We start from the raw sequence: 9,170 nt of genomic DNA, 5'->3' as shown, positions 1-9,170 counted from the left end.
AGTAATTGCATTAATACTCGAGGTACAGCAGAGCTCCACACCTTAATCTAGGGTGTGTAGAAACTCTACCGTTGAAAATACATAAAAACAAGGTCTAGGCATGGCCAAGAGGCCAGCCCCCAAAATGTGATCTAAGATAGCATAGGACAGATCAAAGATGAAAATACAATAGCAAAAGGTCCTATTTATAGAGAACTAGTAGCTTAAGGTTTACAAAAATGAGTAAGTGACGTAAAAATCCATTTCCGGGCCCACTTGGTGTGTGCTTGGGCTGAGAATTGGAGCTTTCATGTGTAGAGACTTTTCTTGGAGTTAAACGCTAGCTTTTGTGCCAGTTTGGGCGTTTAACTCCTACTTTTGTGCCAGTTCCGGCGTTTAACGCTGGGAATTCTTGAGCTGATTTAGAATGCCGGTTTGGGCCATCAAATCTCGGGCAAAATATAGACTATTATATATTGCTGGAAAGCCCTGGATGTCTACTTTCCAAAGAAATTGAGAACACGCCAATTAATCTTCTGTAGCTCCAGAAAAGTCACTTCGAGTGTAGGGAGGTCAGAATCCAATAGCATCTGCAGTCCTTTTCAGCCTCTGAATCAGATTTTTGCTCAGGTCCCTCAATTTCAGCCAGAAAATACCTGAAATCACAAAAAAATACACAAACTCATAGTAAAGTCCAGAAAAGTGAATTTTAAATAAAAACTAATAAAAATATAATAAAAACTAACTAAAACATACTAAAAACATACTAAAAACAATGCCAAAAAGCGTATAAATTATCCGCTCATCACAACACCAAACTTAAATTGTTGCTTGTCCCCAAGCAACTAAAAATCAAATAGGATAAAAATAAGAGAATATACAATGAATTCCAAAAATATCTATGAAGATCAGTATTAATTAGATGAGCGGGGCTTTTAGCTTTTTGCCTCTGAACAGTTTTGGCATCTCACTTTATCCTTTAAAGTTTAGAATGATTGGCTTCTATAGGAACTCAGAATCCGGATAGTGTTATTAATTCTCCTAGTTAAGTATGATGATTCCTAAACACAGCTACTTTATGAGTCTTGGCCGTGGCCCAAAGCACTCTGTTTTCCAGTCTTACCACCGGATACATCCATGCCACATACACATAACTAGGTGAACCTTTTTAGATTGTGACTCAGCTTTGCTAGAGTCCCCAATTAGAGGTATCCAGGGTTCTTAAGCACACTCTTTTTGCTTTGGATCACGACTTTAACCGCTCAGTCTCAAGTTTTCACTTGACACCTTCACGCCACAAGCACATGGTTAGGGACAGCTTGGTTTAGCCGCTTAGGCCAGGATGTTATTCCTGTAGGCCGTCCTATCCACTGATGCTCAAAGCCTTGGATCCTTTTTATTATCATTGCCTTTTGGTTTAAAGGGTTATTGGCTTTTTCTGCTTGATCTTTGCTTCTTTTTTTGAATTCACTGCTTTTTCTTGCTTCAAGAATCGTTTTTATGATTTTTTAGATCCTTAGTAACATGTCTCCTTTTTCATCATTCTTTCAAGAGCCAACAATTTTAACATTCATGAACAACAAATTCAAAAGACATATGCACTGTTCAAGCATACATTCAGAAATCAAAAGTATTGCCACCACATCAAAATAATTAATCTGTTATAAAATTCAAAATTCATGCAATTCTTCTCTTTTTCAACTAAGAACATTTTTCATTTAAGAAAGGTGATGGATTCATAGGACATTCATAACTCTAAAGCATAGACACTAAGACACTAATGATCATAAGACATAAACATAAATAAAACATAAAGCATAATTTTTGAAAAACAGAAAAATAAAGAACAAGGAGATTAAAGAACGGGTCCACCTTAGTGATGGCGGCTTGTTCTTCCTCTTGAAGATCTTATGGAGTGCTTGAGCTCCTCAATGTCTCTTCCTTGCCTTTGTTGCTCCTCTCTCATGATTCTTTAATGTTCTCTAATTTCATGGAGGAGGATGGAATGTTCTTGGTGCTCCACCCTTAGTTGTCCCATCTTGTAACTCAATTCTCCTAGGGAGGTGTTGATTTGCTCCCAATAGTTTTGTGGAGGAAAATGCATCCCTTGAGGCATCTCAGGGATTTCATGATGAGGAATTTCCTCATGTCCATGAGTGGGATCTCTTATTTGCTCCATCCTCTTCTTAGTGATGGGCTTGTCCTCATCAATGAGGATGTCTCCCTCTATGTTAATTCCAACTGAATTACAGAGGTGACAAATGAGATGAAGGAAGGCTAACCTTGCCAAGGTAGAGGACTTGTCCGCCACCTTATAAAGTTCTTGGGATATAACCTCATGAACTTATACTTTCTCTCCAATCATGATGCCTTGAATCATGATAGCCCGGTCTATAGTAGCTTCGGACTGGTTGCTAATAGGAATGATTGAGCGTTGGATAAACTCCAACCATCCCCTAGCCACGGGCTTGAGGTCATGCCTTCTCAGTTGAACCGGCTTCCCTCTTGAATCTCTCTTCCATTGAGCGCCCTCTTCATAAATGTCTATGAGGACTTGGTCCAACCTTTGATCAAAGTTGACCGTTCTAGTATAGGGGTGTTCATCTCCTTGCATCATGGGCAAGTTGAATGCCAACCTTACATTTTTCGGACTAAAATCTAAGCATTTCCCCCGAACCATTGTAAGCCAATTCTTTGGGTCCGGGTTCACACTTTGATCATGGTTCTTGGTGATCCATGCATTGGCATAGAACTCTTGAACCATTAAGATTCCGACTTGTTGAATGGGGTTGGTAAGAACTTCCCAACCTCTTTTTCGGATCTCATGTTGGATCTCCGGATATTCACTCTTTTTGAGTTTGAAAGGGACCTCGGGGATCACCTTCTTCATGGCCACAACTTCATAGAAGTGGTCTTGATGCACCCTTGAGATGAATCTCTCCATCTCCCATGACTCGGAGGTGGAAGCTTTTGCCTTCCCTCTCCTCTTTCTAGAGGTTTCTCCGGCCTTAGGTGCCATAAATGGTTATGGAAAAACAAAAAGCAACACTTTTACCACACTAAACTTAGAAGGTTTGCTCGTCCTCGAGCAAAAGAGGAAAGAAAAGAGTAGAAGAAGAAGAAATAGAGGAGATGGAGGGGGGCTTTGTGTTTTGGCCAAGGGGGAGAAGTAGTGTTTAGGTTGTGTGAAAATGAAGGAGTGAAGATGGGTTTATATAGGAGTGGAAATGGGGGGTAGGGTTCGGTCATTATGGGTGGGTTTGGGAGGGAAAGTGGTTTGAATTTGGATGGTGGGGTAGATGGGGTTTTATGAAGGATGGATGTGAGTGGTGAAGAGAATGATGGGATTTGATAGGTGTGGGGTTTTTTTGGGGAAGAGGTATTGAGGTGATTAGTGAATGGGTGAAAAAGAGAGAGAGTGGTGGGGTAGGTGGGGATCCTGTGGGGTCCACAGATCTTGAGGTGTCAAGGATAGCTCATCCCTACACCAAGTGGCGTGTAAAACGCCCTTTCTGCCAATCCTGGCGTTAAACGCCGGGCTACTGCCCTTTTCTGGCATTAAACGCCAGTCTGGTGCCCCTTTCTGGCGTTAAACGCCCAAAATGGTGCCAGACTGGGCGTTAAACGCCCATTTGCTGCCCTTACTAGCGTTTAAACGCCAACAGGCTTTTCCTCCAGGGTGTGCTATTTTTCTTTCTGTTTTTCATTCTGTTTTTGCTTTTTCAATTGTTTTTGTGACTTCACATGATCATCAACCTATAGATAACATAAAATAACAAAGGAAAATAGATAAATATAACATTGGGTTACCTCCCAACAAGCACTTTTTTAATGTCAGTAGCTTGACAGTGGGCCCTCATGGAGCCTTACAGATGTTCAGAGCAATGTTGGAACCTCCCAACACCAAACTTAGAGTTTGAATGTGGGGGTTTAACACCAAACTTAGAATTTGGTTGTGGCCTCCCAACACCAAACTTAGAGTTTGACTGTGGGGGCTCTGTTTGACTCTGTTTTGAGAGAAGCTCTTCATGCTTCCTCTCCATGGTTACAGAGGGATATCCTTGAGCCTTAAATACAAAGGATTCTTCATTCACTTGAATGATCAATTCTCCTCTGTGAACATCAATCACAGCCTCTACTGTGGCTAGGAAGGTGATGAGCGGATAATTTATACGCTTTTTGGCATTGTTTTTATATAGTTTTTAGTAAGTTTGAGCTACTTTTAGGGATGTTTTCATTAGTTTTTATGTTAAATTCACATTTCTAGACTTTACTATGAGTTTGTGTGTTTTTCTGTGATTTCAGGTAAATTCTGGCTGAAATTGAGGGATTTGAGCAAAACTCTGAAGAAGGCTGACAAAAGGACTGCTGATGCTATTGGAATCTGACCTCCCTACACTCGAAATGAATTTTCTGGAGCTACAGAACTCCGATTGGCGCGCTCTCAACGGCGTTGGAAAGTAGACATCCAGGGCTTTCCAGAAATATATAATAGTCCATACTTTCTTCGAAGATTGATGACGTAACTTGGCGTTGAACGCCAAGTTCATGCTGCTGTCTGGAGTTAAACGCCAGAAAAACGTCATGATCCGGAGTTGAACGCCCAAAACACGTCATAACTCGGAGTTCAACTCCAAGAGAAGCCTCAGCTCGTGGATTGATTAAGCTCAGCCCAAACATACACCAAGTGGGCCCCGGAAGTGAATTTATGCATCAATTACTTACTCATGTAAACCCTAGGAGCTAGTTTATTATAAATAGAACATTTATCTATTGTATTAGACATCATCTTTTGACAGTTTAATCTCTTGAATATTCGGTCACTTGATCATGGAGAGGGCTGGCCATTCGGCCATGCCTGAACCTCTTTTACTTATGTATCTTCAACGGTGGAGTTTCTGCACACCATAGATTAAGGGTGTGAAGCTCTGCTGTACCTCAAGTATTAATGCAATTCTATTTTCTTTTATTCAAATCTCTCTTATTCTTATTCCAAGATATTCATTCGTACCTAAGAACATGATGAATGTAATGATGAAAGTGACGATCATTATCATTCTCACTTATGAATGCACGTGATTGACAACCACTTCCGTTCTACATGCAACCGAGCTTGAATGTGTATCTCTTAGATTCCCCAACAGAATCTTCGTGGTATAAGCTAGATAGATGGCGGCATTTATGAGGGTCCGGAAAGTCTCACCTTGTCTGTGGTATTTCGAGTAGGATCCTGGGAATCCGGAAAGTCTAACCTTGTCTGTGGTATTCCGAGTAGGATTCCGGTAATGAATGACTGTGACGTGCTTCAAACTTGCAAGTGCTGGGCGTTAGTGACAGACGCAAAAGAATCAAGGGATTCTATTCCAGTAGGCGCAGGAACCAACCAGTGATTAGCCGTGCTGTGACAGAGTGCGTGAGCGTAGTTTTCACTGCGAGGATGGGATGTAGCCATCAACCATGGGTGATGCCTCCAGACGATTAGCCATGCGAGTGACAGCCGCATAGGATCATTTTCCCGAGAGGATTGAAAGTAGCCACCGCTGATGGTGAACCCCTATACACAGCTTGCCATGGAAAGGAGTAAGAAGGATTGAGTTGAAGCAGTAGGAAAGCAGGCGTCCTTGAGCCATGCAGTATCTCCATCCGCTTATCTGAAATTCCAACCAATGAATCTGCATAAGTATTCTATCCCTTTTATTATTTTCTACTTCCTTATTTTTGTTTTCGAAACCCATAAACCAATTTAATCTGCCTGACTGAGATTTACAAGGTGACCATAGCTTGCTTCATACCAACAATCTCTGTGGGATCGACCCTTACTCACGTAAGGTTTATTACTTGGACGACCCAGTACACTTGCTGGTTAGTTGAACGGAGTTGTGAGCTTCTCTAACAGTGCCTGAAACTCTTTTATCACAATTTCGTCCACCAAGTTTTTGGCGCCGTTGCCGGGGATTGTTCGAGTATGGACAACTGACGGTTCATCTTGTTGCTCAGATTAGGTAACTTTCTTTTCAAAAATCTTTTTCAAAAATTTTTCTTTTATTTTTCGTTTTTCCAAAAATATTTTTGAAAAAAATAATAAAAATACAAAAAAAAATCATAAAATCATAAAAACCAAAAATATTTTGTGTTTCTTGTTTGAGTCTTGAGTCAATTTTTAAGTTTGGTGTCAATTGCATGCTTTTAAAATTTTTCTTGCATTTTTTCGAAAATCTCATGCATTCATGGTGTTCTTCATGATCTTCAAGTTGTTCTTGACAAGTCTTCTTGTTTGATCTTGAGGTTTTCTTGTTTTGTGTTATTTGTTGTTTTTCATATGTTTTTTTTTGTTTGTTAGAGTCCATGCATTAAAGATTTCTAAGTTTGGTGTCTTGCATGTTTTCTTTGCATCAAAAATTTTTCAAAATTATGTTCTTGATGTTCATCATGATCTTCAAAGTGTTCTTGGTGTTCATCTTGACATTCATAGCATTCTTGCATGCATTCATTGTTTTGATCCAAAATTTTCATGTTTTGGGTCATTTTTGTGTTTTTCTTTAAAAATTCAAAAATCAAAAAATATCTTTTCCTTATTTCCCTCCAAAATTTCGAAATTTTGGGTTGACTTGGTCAAAAAAATTTTAAAATTAGTTGTTTCTTACAAGTCAAGTCAAAATTTCAATTTTAAAAATCTTATCTTTTGAAAATCTTTTTCAAAAATCATATCTTTTTCATTTTCTTTTTTATTTTATTTTCGAAAATTTTAAAAATTATTTTTCAAAAATCTTTTTTTTCTTATCTTTACATCAAATTTTCGAAAATTAGCTAACAATTAATGTGATTGGTTCAAAAATTTGAAGTTTGTTACTTTCTTGTTAAGAAAGGTTCAATCTTTAAGTTCTAGAATCTTATCTTGTAGTTTCTTGTTAGTTAAGTCTTTTTAAAAATTAAATCTTTTTCAAAATATCTTTTTATTAAAATTTTTATCTTATCTTTTTATCTTTTATCTTATCTTTTTCAAAAATTTTATCTTTTTCAAAATTTGATTTCAAAATATCTTATCTAACTTCTTATCTTCTTATCTTTTTCAAAATTTGATGGAAGAAGCATCTCCATTCCTGCCATTGGAGCCAATAACTTTGAGCTTAAGCCTCAACTAGTTGCATTAATGCAACAAAACTGCAAGTTTTATGGACTTCCATCTGAAGATCCTTATCAGTTTTTAACTGAGTTCTTGCAGATCTGTGAGACTGTAAAAACGAATGGAGTTAATCCTGAAGTCTACAGACTCATGCTTTTCCCTTTTGCTGTAAGAGACAGAGCTAGAATATGGTTGGATTCACAACCTAAGGATAGCCTGGACTCATGGGATAAGCTGGTCACTGCCTTCTTGGATAAATTCTTTCTTCCTCAAAAGCTGAGCAAGCTAAGAGTGGATGTTCAAACCTTCAAGCAAAAAGATGGTGAATCCCTCTATGAAGCATGGGAAAGATACAAGCAGTTGACCAAAAGATGTCCATCTGACATGTTTTCAGAATGGACCCTATTAGATATATTCTATTATGGTCTCTCTGAATTTTCGAAAATGTCATTGGACCATTCTGCAGGTGGATCTATTCACCTGAAGAAAATGCCTGAAGAGGCTCAAGAACTCATTGACATGGTTGCAAACAACCAGTTCATGTATACCTCTGAGAGGAATTCCGTGAATAACGGGATACCTCAGAGGAAAGGAGTTCTTGAAATTGATGCTCTGAATGCCATATTGGCTCAGAACAAAATGTTGACTCAACAGGTCAACATTATCTCTCAAAATCTGAATGGATTGCAACATGCATCCAACAGCACTAGAGAGGCAGCTTCTGAAGAAGCTTATGATCCTGAGAACCCTACCATGGTAGAGGTTAATTACATGGGTGAACCTTATGGAAATACCTATAACCCATCATGGAGAAATCATCCCAATTTCTCCTGGAAGGATCAACAAAAGCCTCAACAAGGCTTTAACAATGGTGGACGCAATAGGCTGAGCAATAGTAAGCCATATCCATCATCTTCTCAGCAACAGACAGAGAATTCAGAACAAAACACTTCTAATTTAGCCAATATAGTCTCTGATCTGTCAAAGGCCACTTTCAGTTTCATGAATGAAACAAGATCCTCCATTAGAAATTTGGAGGCACAAGTGGGCCAGCTGAGTAAGAAAGTCATTGATACTCCTCCTAGTATTCTCCCAAGTAATACAGAAGAGAATCCAAAAGGAGAGTGCAAGGCCATTGATTTAATCAAAGTGGCCGAATGCACTAAGGAGGAGGAGGACGAAAATCCTAGTGAGGAAGACCTCCTGGGACGTCCCTCAAGCAAGAAGGAGTTTCCTATTAAGGATTCAGAGGAATCTGAAGCTCATATAGAGACCATAGAGATTCCATTAAATCTCCTTCTGCCATTCATGAGCTCTGAAGACTATTCATCCTCTGAAGAAGATGAAGATGTGACTGGAGAGCAAGTTGCTCAATACTTAGGAGCTATCATGAAGCTGAATGCCAAGTTGTTTGGTAATGAGACTTGGGAAAGTGAACCTCCCCTGCTCATTAATGAACTAGATACTTGGATTCAAGAAAACTCTACCTCAAAAGAAACAAGATCCTGGCAAGTTCTTAATACCTTGTACCATTGGCACTATGAGCTTTGAAAAAGCTCTATGTGATCTGGGGTCAGGGATAAATCTTATGCCACTCTCTGTAATGGAGAAGCTGGGGATCATTGAGGTACAACCTGCCTTGTTTTCATTACAATTGGCAGATAAGTCAATAAGACAAGCCTATGGAATAGTAGAGGACGTGCTAGTAAAGGTTGAAGGCCTTTACATCCCTGCTGATTTCATAATCCTAGACACTAGGAAGGAAGATGATGAATGCATCATCCTAGGAAGACCTTTCCTAGCCACAGCAGGAGCTGTGATAGATGTAAACAGAGGTGAATTAGTCCTTCAATTGAATGGGGACTACCTTGTGTTTAAGGCACATGGCCATCCCTCTGTGACAAAAGAGAGTAAGCATGAAGAGCTTCTCTCAGTTCAGAGTCAAGAAGATCCCACACAGTCAAACTCTAAGTTTGGTGTTGTGAGGCCACAACCAAACTCTAAGTTTGGTGTTAAGATCCCATATCCAAACTCTAAGTTTGGTGTGGACAACTATACAACATTGACC

At 39.2% G+C, this 9,170-nt stretch overlaps 1 non-coding gene across 1 annotated transcript; it reads right to left on the bottom strand.

Annotated features, from left to right (window-relative positions):
* Positions 1 to 7,384: 7,384 nt before the first annotated feature.
* On the bottom strand, positions 7,385 to 7,488 carry LOC112719437 (small nucleolar RNA R71). Its single transcript, XR_003161739.1, has one exon. It is a non-coding gene; the product is annotated as a small nucleolar RNA R71 (small nucleolar RNA).
* Between the last annotated feature and the right edge of the window lie 1,682 nt (positions 7,489 to 9,170).

The sequence above is a fragment of the Arachis hypogaea genome, chromosome 10, assembly GCF_003086295.3.
Source record: "Arachis hypogaea cultivar Tifrunner chromosome 10, arahy.Tifrunner.gnm2.J5K5, whole genome shotgun sequence".
Taxonomy (NCBI): domain Eukaryota; kingdom Viridiplantae; phylum Streptophyta; class Magnoliopsida; order Fabales; family Fabaceae; genus Arachis; species Arachis hypogaea.
Note: the sequence above shows the minus strand (reverse complement) of the source record. Positions and strands in the feature narration are given on the sequence as shown.